General features: G+C 39.9%; 1 long non-coding RNA gene across 2 annotated transcripts in view; it reads right to left on the bottom strand.

Annotated features, from left to right (window-relative positions):
• LOC112426525 (uncharacterized) overlaps window positions 1-22,400 on the bottom strand; it is a 59,632-nt gene that overhangs the window by 22,603 nt on the left and 14,629 nt on the right. The window lies entirely within an intron of this gene.

Genomic DNA, 22,400 nt, shown 5'->3' with positions numbered 1-22,400 from the left:
TAGTAGATGTCTCCTACGTGCTGATGAACATGTCTATCAGAGTTATCTGATCACATTTGCTACTTGTGTAGCTTCAACACCCATATCCATCAATGACCATTGCCCCTAAAACTGCCTTCAATACATTTCACATTCTCCGTATTTGATTGCTACCTTAATATCTCTGCCAACAATGTTTTCAAGTGTGTTAGTGTCAGTGAAAGAGTGAGAAGAATTCCTCTTTTCTCTGTGTTGCTTCCAAGTAGTTGTTATTTATTTCTCTGCCTCAGAGTCCTCAGTGAAAAAGATTCATTGACTTCTGCTTGTCTTTCTCCACAGAGCTCAGACACAGTCCCTGGGGACAGCTGACCTTGAGTCATGCTGCAATTTCACCTTCCTTCATCCCCTATGTCAACTGACACATCAAATACAACTGGATCCAGTGCAACTGGAAGACTGCATGTATTAGAATCCTGATTATAACACAAGTAGGCCTTGTGTTAGGATCCCTACCATACATGCAATCAACCTTGGATGCCAATCTGAGGGTTGTAGTTTCCAACCTGAGATCATACATGCCCATTTCCTCGTTTCCTCCATTTCCCCCATTGCTGATTTTGGAAAAGGGACTAACTTAGACTAATATGTAAGAAATTTTCCCCATGATTAATAGTGCAGCTATCTCATTGCTGATTATCTACACCTTCTAGGGAGGCTGCAAAGAGGGAAACCGACTAAAATCCTTAGATGTACCTAGGTGCATGCACTTGTAAGACAGACATTCTCAGCTCTACATGGGGCCTCCCTTCAGCTGCTTTACATACAGGACTTAAGACTAGAGAAGAGACCAGAGGCAGGATTTGTTGGAAGCCTGTGGAAACAAATCCCAAACAGTTCTTCTCCTCTGGTTCTCTGCAGGCTGCTATTGAAAAGGAGGCTACCAAACAGGTAAATGATACATATTGACCCCAGAGCCTTGATTTATGTCTCGTTTGTTTTGGAAACATAATGAGTCAAAGTTTGTGTTATTTCTGAATTGGGTAACATGTAAAAATATGTAGTAAATTCTGCCCTTAACCTGGAAATTTCTGAAACCCTTCTAGAGACCTGGAAATTGGCCCCAGTGTGTTTATATATATATAATCTAATTAAAATATTTGAAAAGTCTTTCTTTACCTTTCCAGCATCCTGGATATCCCAAGTCAATGAGCCTATTTATATTCTGCTTTTGATTTACAGATATTACGCAGCAGAGATACTGTGATATAAAACCACTGAGCACACATTTTCCTTTCTCATTTTTAAATTAAACTTACTAATTTGTCATCAAGCACTACATTTAAAAACTCAAACCTGGCCAGGCACAGTGGCTGAAGCCTAAAATACCAGCACTTTGGGAGGCCGAGGAGGGAGAATCACCTGAGGCCAGGAGTTCCAGACCAGACTGACAAATATGGTGAAACCCCGTCTCTACTAAAAAAAAAATACAAAAAAAAAAAAAAAAAATTAACCGGGCGTGGTGGCGTGTGCCTGTAATTCCAGCTACTCAGGAGGTTGAGGTGGGAGAATCTCATGAACCTGGGAGGTGGTAGTTGCAGTGAGATGGTGCCACTGCACTTGGTGACAGAGGGAGACCCTGTCTCAAAAAAAAAAAAAAAAAAAAAAAAAAAAAAAAACTCAAACCTACTTGTACATTTTTTGCATTTAGTGAAAAAGCCTACATAAGTTGGAGCTTTAAAATATATGTATAAAACTATGTAATATATCTTCTAATTGTTGATTAAGAAAAACTAGAGTTTACTAGAATATTTTAAAATATGGAAACATTTTAAATAATGAGTAAGGCTTTTAGGTCATGGAAAAGAGTTGATTTGTCTAGGTGTTAAAAAGGAAATTATTATTTCCACTAGCAATGTATGAGAAATATTATTTCCAACATCTTCACCAATACTGAATATTACCAGTCTTTAATTTTTGTCAATCTGATGAGTGCATGCATATATTTCCAAAAAAGATGCTGGCATATAGATCACAGATAAATAAAATGTTCAAGTGTGGAATCTGTATGACGGAAATCCTCTTCAAACCCAGAATGCTAGTTTTCTCTCCTCTCTCTCTCTCCCCCCGCCACTTCTCTCTTCCTTTTGCTCTCTTTCTTTCTCACTTTCATCTTCCCTTTATGTCTTCTTCCTTCAAGTTTCTCTTTCTAGAGATGACTTTGAGTCTCTGTGCATGAAGTGGAAAACATCCCTACCAGTTTACTTATCTCTTCTCCTAATAATTCAGCAGAGGCCAGGTGCAGTGGTTCACACCTGTAATTGCCACACTTTGGGAGGCGGAGGTGAGCTGATTGTTTGAGCCCAGGAGTTCAAGATCAGCCTGGACAGCATGGTGAAACCCTATCTCTACAAAAAATACAAAACTTAGCTGGGCTTAGTGGCATGCACCTGTAGTCCCATCTACTTGGGATGTTGAGGTAGGAGGGTCGCTTGAGCCCAGGAGGTGGGGGCTTCAGTGAGCTGAGATCATGTCACTGCACTCCAGCCTAGGCAACACAGTGGGATGAGACCCTGTCTCAAAAAATAAATAACAATAATTCAATAATGACTTTCTAGAATCACTTTCTTCTGATCAAAATTCCAAAGAAAAATCTGTTTGTCTCATTTCAAGTCAATATCCATTACCAATAGAATCCAGTTGACCAAGAGAATGAGACCATAAGCCAGACAAAGCAGGAGCTTTGAGTGCAGGCTTTCTGCAGGAATGAGAGCAAATTATCCAAGAAGGAGACATAAGAGGAGAGAAGAAATGACTGGCAGAGGACATGGCTTGCATACCTAGAATACACTCTAGTTTTCCATCACACGAGCACAAAATTTTGTGTGTAGTCCAGCGCTGTCTTACATGTTATTACCTGTAGAATATCTAGAATTCTAACTCTTCCAGTATTTCTCAAACTTTAATGTGCAGTGCCCACTTTCATGTGCACAATCACCTGAGGATCTTGTTAAAATGTAGACTATGATTTAGTAGATCTGGGTGGAGCCTGAGACTCTATATTTCTCTCAAGCTCTCAGGTCAAATCAATGCCAGTAGTCTGTAAACTACACCTTGAATAGCAGAGATATAGACTGAACTGCAACCAATTCAATCTGGTTCCATTTTTCAGCACATCCTTTAGTCAGAAATGAAGATGAATCATACCAGCACATTGTCCTTCCTACAGCCTTCTCTCTCTTTCAGTAACTCATCTCTTAAGAGCTCAGATAAGAAAATCTGTATTACCTCGAAAATAAGTATGTTTAATGTAAAATGGTGTAGCCACTTTAGAAAATAGTTGGGCAGTTCTTCAAATGGTTAAACATAGTTACCATATGACCCAGCAATTCCATTCCTAGATACGTATGTAAGAAAAAGGAAAACATGAAAACATGTTCACACAAAACTTATGCATGAATGTTCATAGCTGTATTCATAGTTGCATTATTCATGATGGCCAAAAGGTGGACCCATCAACTGATGAAGTGATAAATGAAATATGGTATATACACATAATGGAATATTATTTGGAAACAAAAATAAATGAAGTAATTACTGATACATGATACAACACAGATGAACCTTGAAAACATGCAAAATGACAAAAGGCAATTTAAAAAGGTCACATATTGTATGATTCTGTTTATATGAAATGCTCAACAGAGGCAAATTTGTAGAGACAGAAAGTAAATTAGCAGTTGCCAAGGGTAGGGGAGGGGGTTGGGACGATGGGAGATGACAGCTTGAGAATGTTCTATAATTGATTGTGGTGCTGGTTGCATAACTGTGAATAGAATGAAAGCTATTGAATTGTATACTTTAAATGGGTGAATTGTATGATATGTGAATTATATTTTATTATAGCTGTTAAAAAATGGGACTCTTGTTCCAAATATAATAAGGAAATTTTTTCTTTTGTTATCTACTTTTACTTCAAAGTTTGTTTTCATTGTGTTGTACCCTTATTAGTAGCATTTTGAATACTATTGTTGCTTTCACATTCAGTAGATATGTTAAATAAGTTACGTATTCTATTTTCTGAGTTGGGTATGCTACAAAAATCTAATCCCATCTGATTTTATATTTAAATACTCATATGCAGGAACCTTCCTGATTGGCAAATTGGCGCAAAGAAAGAGTCCAAATACAGAAGAGAATTTGACTCCATAGGTAAGTTCACATCTGCATGTATATAAGTTTAAGAATAATGTGAATTTAGGTCAGGCGCAGTGGCTCTTGCCTCTAATCCCAACACTTTGGGAAGCCAAGGCAGGTGGATCATGAGGTTTAGAGATCGAGACCATCCTGGCCAATGTGGTGAAATCCCGTCTCTACTAAAAATACAAAAATCAGCTGGGTGTGGTGGTGGGTGCCTGTAGTCCCAACTTTTTGGGAGGCTGAGGCAGGAGAATTTCTTGAACCCAGGAGGTGGAGGTTGCAGTGAGCTGAGATTGTGCCACTGCACTCCAGCCGGGCTACAGAGCAAGACTCTGTCAAAAAGAAAAAAAAAAAGAATAATATGAATTTCTTAATGATGCAGATTGTTATTCAGTCACCATGTGCAACTGTTGCAAATACTGTGCTAATTCATGAGTACTTTTTGAGCCAGGAATTAGAACAAAAAGAAAAGCAAAAAAATGGACAATAGGTGCTACTGTACTGGAAATATAATTCTTCATTACATAAGAATCTATTGCATTCTGGTGAAAGAAAGGCTTTGAGTAGTTTGTTGAATTTGTCTTTTCTCTGATCTTTATTGCTACAATCCTCTCTGAACTCCGCAGCAGAATCCGTGTCTAAAAATCAGCTCCCTCACAATGCACAAACATGCATAAGATCTCCATTCATTGTGAGCAAAGAAGAGAAGATAGACAACTTTTCCCTGGGCTGGATGTTTGGGGTTTCAAATCGGATTCTACCAGAATAAAGCACTGGATTCTGAGTAACAGAGGGGCTATTTGTTCTTTTAAATTTTTGTATGTTTTTATCTGTGATATGTGGGACCCTCTAAAGCATGAGGCCAAAGGCACCTCTTAACTGAGTGTAGGGATGGTATTTATACCTTTTATGATATCACAAATATTTGTACCTTTTATAAAGATATGTCACTTTATTATGACTAGGATAACAAATTGTTAAGTTAAACAACCAATCAGAATTAGACTTTTCCAAATTGCAGGTTACTTTCATAGAATATAACAACCTCTGAACTCAAAGTATCTCATGAGACTCTGTTGTTGGAAACACCATATGTCACGTCAATTTTGCTACAAAAGAATCTCTGCAATTACAAGATAGAGGGAATGCTTCTAGTTAATTCCTTCATCATCATATTAGTCATTACAACTATACTTCCTAGGTTTTTATGAATATTTATAGCATGGTTGGGAAGTATTATAAAATGAAAAAAAAAAAAAACCTCTCAGGGTAGTATCAACTCCTTCAGAGCTCAAAGCATAAATATATAATCCATCCATTAAACAATAATATGTGTATTACTTTTGCCCATTTTATAGCTGGGTAAACTAACTTATTATCCAGACCTTGGAGAGCTAAACAGCTCAGAGATCTCTCCAGGGCCTGGCTCCATATGTTTAGTGTGAAGCAAAAAGGAAATTCTGGCTCAATGATTTGGCCCCTGGAAAATTCAAGAGCTAGTAAGGTAAACAGAGATAATTAAATCTAGGTCTTCAGGTCTAAATTTACTTCTGGGAGATAATTTACTGGACAAAACTACTATTTAAAAAAAAAAAAAAAAACATTTTGAAAGTCTTTCATATAACTGGGTCCCAGAAACCCCTACATCAGAATCTCCTTGAGACATTATTAAAAATGCAGTTTTGGAGGAGGTTCCAAGATGGCCAAATAGGAACAGCTCCAGTCTACAGCTCCCAGCGTGAGCTACACAGAAGATGGGTGATTTCTGCATTTCCAACTGAGGTACCAGGTTCATCTCACTGGGGCTTGTCAAACAGTGAGTGCAGCCCACGGAACGTGAACTGAAGCAGGGCAGGGCATTGCCTCACTCGGGAAGTACAAGGGGTCAGGGAATTCCCTTTCCTAGCCAAGGGAAGCTGTGACAGACAGTACCAGGAAAATCGGGACACTCCCACCCTAATACTGCATTTTTACAATGGTCTTAGCAAATGGCACACCACGAGATTATATCCCGCACCTGGCTTAGAGGGCCCCACGCCCACAGAGCCTAGCTCACTGCTAGTATAGCAGTCTGAGATTGAACTGTAAGGTGGCAGCAAGGCTTGGGGAGGGGCACCCGCCATTCCTGAGGCTTAAGTAGGTAAGCAAAGCAGCCAGGAAGCTCGAACTGGGTGGAGCCCACCACAGCTCAAGGAGGCCTGCCTGCCTTTATAGACTCCACCTCTGGGGGCAGGGCATAGCTGAACAAAAGGCAGCAGAAACTTCTGCAGACTTAAGCATCCCTGTCTGACAGCTTTGAAGAGAGTAGTGGCTCTCCTAGCATGGAGTTTGAGATCAGAGAATGGACAGACTCCCTCCTCAAGTGGGTCCCTGACCCCTGAGTAGCCTAACTGGGATGGACCTCCCAGTAGGAGCCAACTGACACCTCATACAGCAGGGTACCCCTCTGAGATGAAGCTTCCAGAGGAAGGATCAGGCAGTAACATTTGCCATTCTGCAGCTTCCACTGGTGATACCCAGGCAAACAGGGTCTGGAGTGGACCTCCAGCAAACTGCAACAGCCCTGCCACAGAGGGTCCTGACTGTTAGAGGGAAAATTAACAAACAGAAAGGACATCCACACCAAAACCCCATCTGTACGTCACCATAATCAAAGCCAAAGGTAGATAAAACCACAAAGATGGGGAGAAACCAGAGCAGAAAAGCTGAACATTCTAAAAATCAGAGCACCTCTTCTCCTCTAAAGGAATGCAGCTCCTCGCCAGCAATGGAACAAAGTTGGACGGAGATTGACTTTGACGAGTTGAGACAGGAAGGCTTCAGACAATTGGTAATAACAAACCTCTCCGAGCTAAGGGAGGATGCTTCAACTCGTCACAAAGAAGCTAAAAACCTTGAAAAACAGATTAGATGAATGGCTAACTAGAAAAAACAGCATAGAGAAGACCTTAAATGACCAGATGGAGCAGAAAACCATGGCATGAGAACTGCGTGATGCATGCACAAGCTTCAGTAGCCAATTGGATCAAGTGGCAGAAAGGGTATCAGCGATTGAAGATCAAATGAATGAAATGAAACAAGAAGAGAAGTTTAGAGAAAAAAAGAGTAAAAAGAAATGAACAAAACCTCCAAGAAATATGGGACTATGTGAAAAGACCAAATCTACGTCTGATTGGTGTACCTGAAAGTGACAGGGAGAATGAAACCAAGTTGGAAAACACTCTGCAGGATATTATCCAGGAGAACTTCCCCAACCTAGCAAGGCAGGCCAACATTCAAATTCAGAAAATACAGAGAATGCCACAAAGATATTCCTCAAGAAGAGCAACTCCAAAACAAATAATTGTCAGATTCACCAAAGTTGAAATGAAGGAAAAAATGTTAAGGGCAGCCAGAGAGAAAGGTTGGGTTACCCACAAAGGGAAGCACATCAGACTAATAGTGGATCTCTCAGCAGAAACTGTTCAAGCCAGAAGAGAGTGGGGGCCAATATTCAACATTCTTAAAGAAAAGAATTTTCAACCCAGAATTTCATATCCAGCCAAACTAAGTTTCATAAGTGAAGGAGAAATAAAATCCTTTACAAACAAGAAAATGCTGAGAGAGTTTGTCACCACCAGGCCTACCTTACGAGAGCTCCTGAAGGAAGCACTAAACTTGGAAAGGAACAACTGGTACCAGCCACTGCAAAAACATGCCAAATCATAAAGACCATTGATGCCAGGAAGAAACTGCATCAACTAACGAGCAAAATAACCAGCTAACATCATAAGGACAGGATCAAATTCACACATAACAATATTAACCTTAAATGTAAATGGGCTAACTGCTCCAATTAAAAGACATAGACTGGCAAATTGGATAAAGAGTCAAGACCCATTGGTGTGCTGTATTCAGGAGACCTATCTCACATACAGTGACACACATAGGCTCAAAATAAAGGGATGGAGGAAGATGTACCAAGCAAACGGAAAACAAAAAAAGCAGGGGTTACAATCCTAGTCTCTGATAAAACAGACTTTAAACCAACAAAGATCAAGAGACAAAGAAGGCCATTACATAATGGTAAAGGGATCAATTCAACAAGAAGAGCTAACTATCCTAAATATATATGCATGCAATAAAGGAGCACCAAGATTCATAAAGAAGTCCTGAGAGACCTACAAAGAGAGTTAGACTCCCACACAATAATAATGGGAGACTTTAACACCCCACTGTCAACATTAGACAGATCAATGAGACAGAAAGTTAACAAGGATATCTAGGAATTGAACTCAGCTCTCCACCAAGCAGCACTAATAGACATCTATAGAACTCTCCACCCCAAATCAACAGAATATACATTCTTCTCAGCACCACACTGCACTTTTCCCAAAATTGACCACATAGTTGGAAGTAAAGCACTCCTTAGCAAATGTAAAAGAACAGAAATTACAACAAACTGTCTCTCAGACCACAGTGCAATCAAACTAGAACTCAGGATTAAGAAACTCACTCAAAACTGCTCAACTACGTGGAAACTGAACAACCTAGTTCTAAATGACTACTGGGTACTTAACAAAATGAAGGCAGAGATAAAGATGTTTTTGGAACCAATGAGAACAAAGATATAACACACCAGAATCTCTAGGACACATTTAAAGCAGTGTGTAGAGGGAAATTTATAGCACTAAATGCCCACAAGAGAAAGCAGGAAAGATCTAAAATTGACACCCTGACATCACAATTAAAAGAACTAGACAAGCAAGAGCAAACACATTCAAAAGCTAGCAGAAGGGAATAAATAACTAAGATCAGAGCAGAACTGAAGGAGGTAGAGACACAAAAAACCCTTCAAAAAATCAATGATTCAAGGAGCTGATTTTTTGAAAAGATCAACAAAATTGATAGACCCCTAGCAAGAATAATAAAGAAGAAAAGAGAGAAGAATAAAATAGATGCAATAAAAATATGATAAAGGGGATATCGCCACCAATCCCACAGAAATACAAACTACCGTCAGAGAATACTATAAACTCCTCTGTGCAAGTAAACTAGAAAATCTAGAAGAAATAGATAAATACATGGGCACATACACTGTCCCAAGACTAAACCAGGAAGAAGCTGAATCTCTGAATAGACCAATAACATGCTGTGAAATTGAGGCAATAATTAATAGCCTACCAACCAAAAAATGTCCAGGACCAGATGAATTCACAGCCAAATTCTACCAGAGCTACAAAGAGGAGTTGGTACCATTCTTTCTGAAACTATTCCAATCAATAGAAAAACAGGGAATCCTCCCTAACTCATTTTATGAGGCCAGCATCATCCTGATACCAAAGCCTGGCAAAGACAAAATTTAAAAAAAGAGAATTTCAGGCCAATATCCCTGATGAACTTTGATGCAAAAATCCTTAATAAAATACTGGCAAACCAAATCCAGCAGCACATCAAAAAGCTTATCTGCCATGATCAAGTGGGCTTCATCCCTGGGATGGAAGACTGGGTCAACATACTCAAATCAATAAATATAATCCATCATATAAACAGAACCAAAGAAAAAAACCACATGATTATCTCAATAGATGCAGAAAAGGCCTTCAACAAAATTCAACAGACCTTCATGCTAAAAACTACCAATAAACTAGGTATTGATGGGACATACCTCAAAATAATAAGAGCTATTTATGACAAACGCACAGCCAAGATCATGCTGAATGGGCAAAAACTGGAAGCATTCCCTTTGAATACTGCCACAAGACAGGGATGCCCTCTCTCACCACTCCTATGCAACACAGTGTTGGAAATTCTGGCCAGGGCAATCAGGCAGGAGAAAGAAATAAAGGGTATTTAATTAGGAAAAGAGGAAGTCAAATTGTCCCTGTTTGCAGATGACATGATTGTATATTTAGAAAACCCCATCATCTCAGCCCAAAAGCTCCTTAAGCTGATAAGCAACTTCAGCAAAGTCTCAGGATACAAAATCAATGTGCAAAAATCACGAGCATTCCTGTACGCTAGTAACAGACAAACAGAGAGCCAAATCATGAGTGAGCTCCCATTCACAATTACTACAAAGAGAATAAAATACCTAGGAATCCAACTTACAAGGGATGTGAAGGACCTCTTCAAGGAGAACTACAAACCACTGCTCAGCAAAATAAAAGAGGACACAAACAAATGGAAGAACATTCCATGCTCATGGATAGGAAGAATCAATATCTTGAAAATGACCATACTGTCCAAGGTAATTTATAGATTCAATGCCATCCCCATCAAGCTACCAATCACTTTCTTCACAGAATTGGAAAAAACTACTTAAAGTTCATATGGAACCAAAAAAGAGCCTGCATTGCCAAGACAATCATAAGCCAAAAGAACAAAGCTGGAGGCATCACGCTACCTGACTTCAAACTATACTACAAGGCTACAGTAACCAAAACAGCATGGTACTGGTACCAAAACAGAGATATAGACCAATGGAACAGAACAGAGGCCTCAGAAATAACACCACACATCTACAACCATCTGATCTTTAAAAAACCTGACAAAAACGAGAAATGGGGAAATTATTCCCTATTTAATAAATGGTGCTGGGAAAACTGGCTAGCCATATGTAGAAAGCTGAAACTGGATCCCTTCCTTAAACCCCATACAAAAATTAATTCAAGATGGATTAAAGACTTAAATGTTAGACCTAAAATCATAAGAACCCTAGAAGAAAACCTAGGCAATACCATTCAGGACATAGGCATGGGCAAGGACTTCATGACTAAAGCACCAAAAGTGATGGCAACAAAAGCCAAAATTGACAAATATAATCTAATTAAAGTAAAGAGCCTCTGAACTGCAAAATAAAGTACTGTTAGAGTGAACAGGAAAGCTACAAAATGGGAGAAAATTTTTACAATCTACCCATCTGACGAAAGGCTAATATCCAGAATCTAGAAAGAACTTAAACAAATTTACAAGAAAAAAAAATCAAACAACCCCATCAAAAAGTGGGCAAAGGATATGAGCAGACACTTCCCAAAAGAAGACATTTATACAGCCAATAGACACATAAAAAGAAGCTCATCATCACTGGTCATCAGAGAAATGCAAATCAAAACTACAATGAGATACAATCTCACACCAGTTAGAATGGTGATCATTGAAAAGTCAGGAAACAACAGGTGCTGGAGAGGATGTGGAGAAAAAAGAACACTTTTACATTGTTGGTGGGACTGTAAACTAGTTCAACCATTGTGGAAGACAGTGTGGCAATTCCTCAAGGATCTAGAACTAGAAATACCATTTGACCCAGCCATCCCATTACTGGGTATATACCCAAAGGATTATAAATCATGCTGCTATAAAGACACATGCACATGTATGTTTATTGTGGCACTATTCACAATAGCAAAGACTTGGAACTAACCCAAATGTCCATCAATGATAGACTGGATTAAGAAAATGTGGCACATATACACCATGGAATACTATGCAGCCACAAAAAAGGATGAGTTCATGTCCTTTGTAAGGACATGGATGCAGCTGGAAACCATAATTCTCAGCAAACTATCACAAGGACAGAAAACCAAATACCACATATTCTCACTCATAGGTGTGAATTGAACAATGAGAACACTTGGACACATGATGGGGAATATCACATACCGGAACCTGTTGTGGGGCAGGGAGAGGGAGGAGGGATAGCATTAGGAGATATACGTAATGTAAATGATGAGTTAATGGATGCAGTACACCAAGATGGCACATGTATACATATGTAACAAACCTGCATGTTGTGCACATGTACCCTAAAACTTAAAGTATAATATAATAAAACAAAATGCAGTTTCGAGCTTGGGGTTAAGATGGTGGACTAGAAGCAACTCCTGTGCCAGGCTATCATGGAAAGGAAACAAAAGTGCTAGTGAGCATTGACCCTTCGGGCCAATCATCTGAGAAATCATGTCGGGGATTTGGGATCCTACAAGGCGTAAGGGGATCGCACAGAGCAGAAAGGGGTGAAGCTAGCTACCAGCCTGTCTGGGCTCAGTATGGAGCCAGGAGAACTTCTCCAAGACTGGAAAGGGTGAGTGAGTGAGAACCCCTTAGGGGATTTACACTCTTGAGAGGGACCTGTCCAAGACTGGAAACGGGAGAATTCCCCTGAAACTCCTGCCCACCGCCCCCACCCCACCACCGTGCTTCTAGACTGAGGCAGAAAGCCACCCAGATATTTTGCAGGGCAACTCTCTAGTCCAAGGAGACTTCTGCAAGCCCTGTGCCCCTAAGAAGACCAGCACCAGCGCCACAGCCCAATAGAGGCTGCAGTCACAGTGCCCAGTAGCAGTAAGATTGCCCCACCTCAACCCCTCTCTGGATGGGACTTGGTGCCAGCTTCCAGCCTAGTGGTCCTACTTCTCTGTCTGAACTCAGCCAGTGGCCATAGCCTCCTGTTTTCCCAGGAAGTACCTGGAGGGCAAGACAGGTGACTGCATCCACCCCTGCCACTGGTAGCCAGGCAGGCAACACTTGCTGCTACATTCTTTGCAGACAATATGATTGCATACCTAGAAAACCCTGATGTCTCTACTGAAAAGCTCCTAGGTCTAATAAACAGCTTCAGCAAAGTTCCAGGATACCAAATCAACATACAAAAATGAGTAGCATTCCTATACACTAACAAAATCCAAGCCAAGAGCCAAATCAGGAAGGCAATGCATTCACAATAGTCACAAAAAGAATGAAATACCTAGAAATACAGCTAACCCAGGAGGTGAAAGATCTCTACAATGAGAATTACAAAACATACTTAAAAGAAATCAGAGATGACACAAACGAACGGAAATGCTCATGGATAGGAAGGATCAATATTGCTAAAATGGCCATACTACCCAAAGCAATTTACAAATTCAATGCTGTTTCTAACAAGCTACCAATTTCAGTCTTCATAGAATTAGAAAAAATCTATTTTAAAATTCTTAAAGAACAAAAGTGCTCAAATACCCAAAGCAATCCTAAGCAAAAAGAACAAAGCTGGAGGCATCATGTTACCTGACTTTGAACTATACTACAAGGCTATAGTAACCAAAATAGCATGGTACTGGTACAAAAACAGACACATAGACCAATGGAACAGAATAGAGAGCCCAGACATAAGGGTACACACCTACAACCATCTGATCTTCAACAAAGGTGACAAAAACAAGCAATGGGAAAATGACTCCCTATTCAATAAAGGGTGCTGGGATAACTGGCTAGCTGTATACAGAAGATTGAAATTGGACCCCTTCCTTACATCATATATGGAAATCAACTCAAGATGGATTAAATGTAAAACCTAAAACTATTAAAACCCTGGAAGATAACCTAGGCAATACCATTCTTGACATAGAACCTGGTGAAGATTTCATGATGAAGACACCAAAAGCAATTGCAACAAAACCAAAAATTAACAAATGGACCTAATTAAACGAAAGAGCTTCTGCATAGCAAAAGAAACTATCAACAGAGTAAACAGGCAACTGACAGAATGGGAGAAAATATCTGCAAACTATACATAACCAAAGGTCTAATATTGAGAATCTATAAGAAACTTAAGCAAATTAACAAGCAAAAAAGCAAAAACTCCATTAAAAAGTGGGCAAAGGACATGAACAGATACTTTTTAAAAGAAGACATGCATGCAGCCAACAAAAAAATGAAAAAATATGTGGTGTTCGGTTTCTGTCCTTGTGATATTTTGCTGAGAATGATGGTTTCCAGCTTCATCCATGTCCCTGCAAAGGACGCAACTCATCCTTTTTTATGGCTGCATTGTATTCCATGGTGTATATGTGCCACGTTTTCTTTATCCAGTCTATTGGGTTGCTTCCAAGTCTTTGCTATTGTGAATAGTGCTGCAATAAACATACAAACCAACACAGCATGCGTATGCCTATGTAACAAACTTGCACATCATGCACATGTACCCAAGAAATTAAAGTGTAGTAATAAAAAAAGAAAAGAAATTTCTTCCTTCAGATACCCTAAAAAAAAAGAATCTGAAAAAATACTCAATATTACTAATCATTAGAAGAATGAAAATCAAAACCACAATGAGATATCATGTCATACCAGTCAGAATGACTATTATTAAAAAGTCAACAAAAATAACAGATACTGGTGAGGTTACAGAGAAAAGGGAACCCTTATAAACTGCTGGTGAGAATGTAAATTAGTTCAGCCATTATGGAAAGCAATGTGGCAATTTCTCAAAGAACTTAAAACAGAAGTACCATTCAACCCAGCAATCCCATTACTGGGTCCACACCCAAAGGAATATAAATCATTCTGCCATAAAGACACATGCACGAATCCCTGATAGGGGGCGGAGCAAGATGGCCGAATAGGAACAGCTCCAGTCTCCAACTCCCAGCACGAGGGACACAGAAGACCGGTGATTTCTGCATTTCCAACTGAGGTACTGGGTTCATCTCACTGGGGAGTGCCGGACGATCAGTGCTGGTCAGCTGCTGCAGCCCGACCAGCGAGAGCTGAAGCAGGGCGAGGCATCGCCTCACCTGGGAAGCGCAAGGGGGAAGGGAATCCCTTTTCCTAGCCAGGGGAACTGAGACACACAACACCTGGAAAATCGGGTAACTCCCACCCCAATACTGCGCTTTAAGCAATCAGGCACACCAGGAGACCATATCCCACACCTGGCCAGGAGGGTCCCACGCCCACGGAGCCTCCCTCATTGCTAGCACAGCAGTCTGCAATATCGCGGCAAGGCAGCAACGAGGCTGGGGGAGGGGCGCGTGCCATTGCTGAGGCTTAAGTAGGTAAACAAAGCTGCTGGGAAGCTCGAACTGGGTGGAGCTCACAGCAGCTCAAGGAAACCTGCCTGTCTCTGTAGACTCCACCTCTGGGGACAGGGCACAGTAAAAATAACAAAAACAGCAGAAACCTCTGCAGACGCAAACGACTCTGTCTGACAGCTTTGAAGAGAACAGTGGATCTCCCAACACGGAGGTTGAGATCTGAGAAGGGACAGACTCCCTGCTCAAGTGGGTCCCTGACCCCTGAGTAGCCTAACTGGGAGACATCCCCCACTAGGGGCAGTCTGACACCCCACACCTCACAGGGTGGAGTACACCCCTGAGAGGAAGCTTCCAAAGCAAGAATCAGACAGGTACACTCGCTGTTCAGAAATATTCTATCTTCTGCAGCCTCTGCTTCTGATACCCAGGCAAACAGGGTCTGGAGTGGACCTCAAGCAATCTCCAACAGACCTACGGCTGAGGGTCCTGACTGTTAGAAGGAAAACTATCAAACAGGAAGGACACCTACACCAAAACCCCATCAGTACATCACCATCATCAAAGACCAGAGGCAGATAAAACCACAAAGATGGGGAAAAAGCAGGGCAGAAAAGCTGGAAATTCAAAAAATAAGAGCGCATCTCCCCTGGCAAAGGAGCGCAGCTCATCGCCAGCAACGGATCAAAGCTGGACGGAGAATGACTTTGACGAGATGAGAGAAGAAGGCTTCAGTCCATCAAACTTCTCAGAGCTAAAGGAGGAATTATGTACCCAGCGCAAAGAAACTAAAAATCTTGAAAAAAAAGTGGAAGAATTGATGGCTAGAGTAATTAATGCAGAGAAGGTCATAAACGAAATGAAAGAGATGAAAACCATGACACGAGAAATACGTGACAAATGCACAAGCTTCAGTAACCAACTTGATCAACTGGAAGAAAGAGTATCAGCGATTGAGGATCAAATGAATGAAATGAAGCGAGAAGAGAAACCAAAAGAAAAAAGAAGAAAAAGAAATGAACAAAGCCTGCAAGAAGTATGGGATTATGTAAAAAGACCAAATCTACGTCTGATTGGGGTGCCTGAAAGTGAGGGGGAAGATGGAACCAAGTTGGAAAACACTCTTCAGGATATCATCCAGGAGAACTTCCCCAACCTAGTAGGGCAGGCCAACATTCAAATCCAGGAAATACAGAGAACGCCACAAAGATACTCCTCGAGAAGAGCAACTCCAAGACACATAATTGCCAGATTCACCAAAGTTGAAATGAAGGAAAAAATGTTAAGGGCAGCCAGAGAGAAAGGTCGGGTTACCCACAAAGGGAAGCCCATCAGACTAACAGCAGATCTCTCAGCAGAAACTCTACAAGCCAGAAGAGAGTGGGGGCCAATATTCAACATTCTTAAAGAAAAGAATTTTAAACCCAGAATTTCATATCCAGCCAAACTAAGTTTCGTAAGTGAAGGAGAAATAAAATCCTTTACAGATAAGCAAATGCTTAGAGATTTTGTCACCACTAGGCCTGCCTTACAAGAGACCCTGAAGGAAGCACTAAACATGGAAAGGAACAACCGGTACCAGCCATTGCAAAAACATGCCAAAATGTAAAGACCATCGAGGCTAGGAAGAAACTGCATCAACTAACAAGCAAAATAACCAGTTAATATCATAATGGCAGGATCAAGTTCACACATAACAATATTAACCTTAAATGTAAATGGACTAAATGCTCCAATTAAAAGACATAGACTGGCAAACTGGATAAAGAGTCAAGACCCATCAGTCTGCTGTATTCAGGAGACCCATCTCACACGCAGAGACATACATAGGCTCAAAATAAAGGGATGGAGGAAGATTTACCAAGCAAATGGAGACCAAAAAAAAGCAGGGGTTGCAATACTAGTCTCTGATAAAACAGACTTTAAACCATCAAAGATCAAAAGAGACAAAGAAGGCCATTACATAATGGTAAAGGGATCAATTCAACAGGAAGAGCTAACTATCCTAAATATATATGCACCCAATACAGGAGCACCCAGATTCATAAAGCAAGTCCTTAGAGACTTACAAAGAGACTTAGACTCCCATACAATAATAATGGGACTCCACTGTCAACATTAGACAGATCAACGAGACAGAAAGTTAACAAGGATATCCAGGAATTGAACTCATCTCTGCAGCAAGCAGACCTAATAGACATCTATAGAACTCTCCACCCCAAATCAACAGAATATACATTCTTCTCAGCACCACATCGTACTTACTCCAAAATCGACCACGTAATTGGAAGTAAAGCACTCCTCAGCAAATGTACAAGAACAGAAATTATAACAAACTGTCTCTCAGACCACAGTGCAATCAAACTAGAACTCAGGACTAAGAAACTCAATCAAAACCGCTCAACTACATGGAAACTGAACAACCTGCTCCTGAATGACTACTGGGTACATAACGAAATGAAGGCAGAAATAAAGATGTTCTTTGAAACCCATGAGAACAAAGATACAACATACCAGAATCTCTGGGACACATTTAAAGCAGTGTGTAGAGGGAAATTTATAGCACTAAATGCCCACAAGAGAAAGCAGGAAAGATCTAAAATTGACACTCTAACATCGCAATTAAAAGAACTAGACAAGCAAGAGCAAACACATTCGAAAGCTAGCAGAAGGCAAGAAATAACTAAGATCAGAGCAGAACTGAAGGAGATAGAGACACAAAAAACCCTCCAAAAAATCAATGAATCCAGGAGTTGGTTTTTTGAAAAGATCAACAAAATTGACAGACCACTAGCAAGACTAATAAAGAAGAAAAGAGAGAAGAATCAAATTGACGCAATTAAAAATGATAAAGGGGATATCACCACCAACCCCACAGAAATACAAACTACCATCAGAGAATACTATAAACACCTCTACGCAAATAAACTGGAAAATCTAGAAGAAATGGATAATTTCCTGGACACTTACACTCTTCCAAGACTAAACCAGGAAGAAGTTGAATCCCTGAATAGACCAATAGCAGGCTCTGAAATTGAGGCAATAATTAATAGCCTACCAACCAAAAAAAGTCCAGGACCAGATGGATTCACAGCTGAATTCTACCAGAGGTACAAGGAGGAGTTGGTACCATTCCTTCTGAAACTATTCCAATCAATAGAAAAAGAGGGAATCCTCCCTAACTCATTTTATGAAGCCAAAATCATCCTGATACCAAAGCCTGGCAGAGACACAACAAAAAAAGAGAATTTTAGACCAATATCCCTGATGAACATCGATGCAAAAATCCTCAATAAAATACTGGCAAACCGGATTCAGCAACACATCAAAAAGCTTATCCACCATGATCAAGTGGGCTTCATCCCTGGGATGCAAGGCTGGTTCAACATTCGCAAATCAATAAACATAATCCAGCATATAAACAGAACCAAAGACAAGAACCACATGATTATCTCAATAGATGCAGAAAAGGCTTTTGACAAAATTCAACAGCCCTTCATGCTAAAAACGCTCAATAAATTCGGTATTGATGGAACGTACCTCAAAATAATAAGAGCTATTTATGACAAACCCACAGCCAATATCATACTGAATGGGCAAAAACTGGAAAAATTCCCTTTGAAAACTGGCACAAGACAGGGATGCCCTCTCTCACCACTCCTATTCAACATAGTGTTGGAAGTTCTGGCTAGGGCAATTAGGCAAGAGAAAGAAATCAAGGGTATTCAGTTAGGAAAAGAAGAAGTCAAATTGTCCCTCTTTGCAGATGACATGATTGTATATTTAGAAAACCCCATTGTCTCAGCCCAAAATCTCCTCAAGCTGATAAGCAACTTCAGCAAAGTCTCAGGATACAAAATTAATGTGCAAAAATCACAAGCATTCTTATACACCAGTAACAGACAAACAGAGAGCCAAATCAGGAATGAACTTCCATTCACAATTGCTTCAAAGAGAATAAAATACCTAGGAATCCAACTTACAAGGGATGTAAAGGACCTCTTCAAGGAGAACTACAAACCACTGCTCAGTGAAATAAAAGAGGACACAAACAAATGGAAGAACATACCATGCTCATGGATAGGAAGAATCAATATCGTGAAAATGGCCATACTGCCCAAGGTAATTTATAGATTCAATGCCATCCCCATCAAGCTACCAATGAGTTTCTTCACAGAATTGGAAAAAACTGCTTTAAAGTTCATATGGAACCAAAAAAGAGCCCGCATCTCCAAGACAATCCTAAGTCAAAAGAACAAAGCTGGAGGCATCACGCTACCTGACTTCAAACTATACTACAAGGCTACAGTAACCAAAACAGCATGGTACTGGTACCAAAACAGAGATATAGACCAATGGAACAGTACAGAGTCCTCAGAAATAATACCACACATCTACAGCCATCTGATCTTTGACAAACCTGAGAGAAACAAGAAATGGGGAAAGGATTCCCTATTTAATAAATGGTGCTGGGAAAATTGGCTAGCCATTAGTAGAAAGCTGAAACTGGATCCTTTCCTTACTCCTTATACGAAAATTAATTCAAGATGGATTAGAGACTTAAATGTTAGACCTAATACCATAAAAATCCTAGAGGAAAACCTAGGTAGTACCATTCAGGACATAGGCATGGGCAAAGACTTCATGTCTAAAACACCAAAAGCAACGGCAGCAAAAGCCAAAATTGACAAATGGGATCTCATTAAACTAAAGAGCTTCTGCACAGCAAAAGAAACTACCATCAGAGTGAACAGGCAACCTACAGAATGGGAGAAAATTTTTGCAATCTACTCATCTGACAAAGGGCTAATATCCAGAACCTACAAAGAACTCAAACAAATTTACAAGAAAAAAACAAACAACCCCATCAAAAAGTGGGCAAAGGATATGAACAGACATTTCTCAAAAGAAGACATTCATACAGCCAACAGACACATGAAAAAATGCTCATCATCACTGGCCATCAGAGAAATGCAAATCAAAACCACAATGAGATACCATCTCACACCAGTTAGAATGGTGATCATTAAAAAGTCAGGAAACAACAGGTGCTGGAGAGGATGTGGAGAAATAGGAACACTTTTACACTGTTGGTGGGATTGTAAACTAGTTCAACCATTATGGAAAACAGTATGGCGATTCCTCAAGGATCTAGAACTAGATGTACCATATGACCCAGCCATCCCATTACTGGGTATATACCCAAAGGATTATAAATTATGCTGCTATAAAGACACATGCACACGTATGTTTATTGCGGCACTATTCACAATAGCAAAGACTTGGAACCAACCCAAATGTCCATCAGTGACAGATTGGATTAAGAAAATGTGGCACATATACACCATGGAATACTATGCAGCCATAAAAAAGGATGAGTTTGTGTCCTTTGTAGGGACATGGATGCAGCTGGAAACCATCATTCTTAGCAAACTATCACAAGAACAGAAAACCAATCACCGCATGTTCTCACTCATAGGTGGGAACTGAACAATGAGATCACTTGGACTCGGGAAGGGGAACATCACACACCGGGGCCTATCATGGGGAGGGGGGAGGGGGGAGGGATTGCATTGGGAGTTATACCTGATGTAAATGACGAGTTGATGGGTGCTGACGAGTTGATGGGTGCAGCACACCAACATGGCACAACTATACATATGTAACAAACCTGCACGTTATGCACATGTACCCTAGAACTTAAAGTATAATAATAATAAATAAATTAAAAAAAAAATAATAATCCCTGATAATTTATTATTAGGTAAGAGAAACCCAGGGAAGCCCACCAGAATGTCAATGAAATAGTTGAATATGGTATTTAAAGGATCTAAATTTTGTTAGAGAATGAAACACAACACTTCTTCATTAGAATATTCCTATTTAAAAATGACTTTTGTTTGTTGTAATGCAATGTTATGTGTATAATTCTAGAAATAATGTTTTCTAAAGCTGCATGTCAGCCTGACACCACAAAAATTGTTGGCATGTTTGAAAAACTAGTATACATAAAATTAATTATGTAAAAACATTGGATTTCATGGAATTGGATCTAGTTTGTAAGTGGGCTCCATGTCTCCTGTGTGGAGAAGAAAGATAAATAAATAAAAAATAAAAATATTAATTTAAGAGACACCAAAAAAAAAAAAAAAAAAAGACACATGCACAACCATCACAGCACTATTCACAATAGCAAAGACATGGACTCAACCTAAATGCCCATCAACAGAAGACCGGATAAGGAAAATGTGGTACATATACACCATAGAATACTACGCAACCACAAAAAAAAAAAAAAAAAAAAAAAGAATGAGCTCATGTCCTTTGCAGTAACATGAATGGAACTGGAGGCCATTATCCTAAGTAAACTAATGCAGGAAGAGAAAACAAAATACCGCATGTTCTCACTTATAAGTGGGAACTGAACATCATGGACACAAAGAGGGGAACAGACACTGGGGCCTACTTGAGGGTGAAGCATGGGAGAAAGGAGAGGACTGAAAAACTACCTATCATATACTATGCCTATTACCTGGGTGACTAAATAATCTGTACACTAAACCCTCATGACATGCAATTTACCTAAATAACAAACCTATACATGTACACCTGAACATAAAATAAAAGTTAAAAAAAAAAACCTGCAATGAGATATGATCTCACCCTTGTTAAAATTGCTTATATCCAAAAGACAGGCAATAACAAATGCTGGCAAGGATGTGGAGAAAAGGGAACCCTTGTACACTGTTGGCGGGAATGTAAACTATTGTAACTACTATGGATAACAGTTTGGAGGTTCCTCAAAAAACTAAAAAAAGAACTACCATATGATCTAGTAATCCCACTGCCAGGAATATATCAAAAAGAAAGGAAATCAGTACATCAAAGAGATACCTGCACTCCCATGTTTATTGCAGCACTATTCACAATAGCCAAGATTTGGAAGCAACCTGAGTGTCCATCAACAGAAGAACGGATAAAGAAAATGTGATACATTTACACAATGGAGTACTCTTCAGCCACAAAAAGAATGAGATCCTGTCATTTGCAACAACATGGATAGAACTGGAAGTCATTATAAGTGAATTATGCCAGGCGCAGAAAGACAAATTTTACATATTCTCACTTGTTTGTGGAAGCTAAAAATATTAAGACAATTGAACACATGGAGATAGAGATTAGAATGATGATTACTACAGGCTGGGAAGACTAGTAGTGGGGGAAGTGGGGATGCTTAATGGGTACAAAAATATACCTAGATAGAATTAATAAGATCTAGTGTTTGTTAGAACAAGAAGATGACTATAGTCAACAATAATTTATTGCATATTTCAAAATAACTAAAAGAGTATAATTGGGGCCGGGCGCGGTGGCTCAAGTCTGTGATCCCAGCACTTTGGGAGGCCGAGACGGGCGGATCACGAGGTCAGGAGATCGAGACCATCCTGGCTA

The sequence above is a fragment of the Macaca nemestrina genome, chromosome 9 (genome assembly GCF_043159975.1).
Source record: "Macaca nemestrina isolate mMacNem1 chromosome 9, mMacNem.hap1, whole genome shotgun sequence".
NCBI classification, from domain to species: Eukaryota; Metazoa; Chordata; class Mammalia; order Primates; family Cercopithecidae; genus Macaca; species Macaca nemestrina.
Note: the sequence above shows the minus strand (reverse complement) of the source record. Positions and strands in the feature narration are given on the sequence as shown.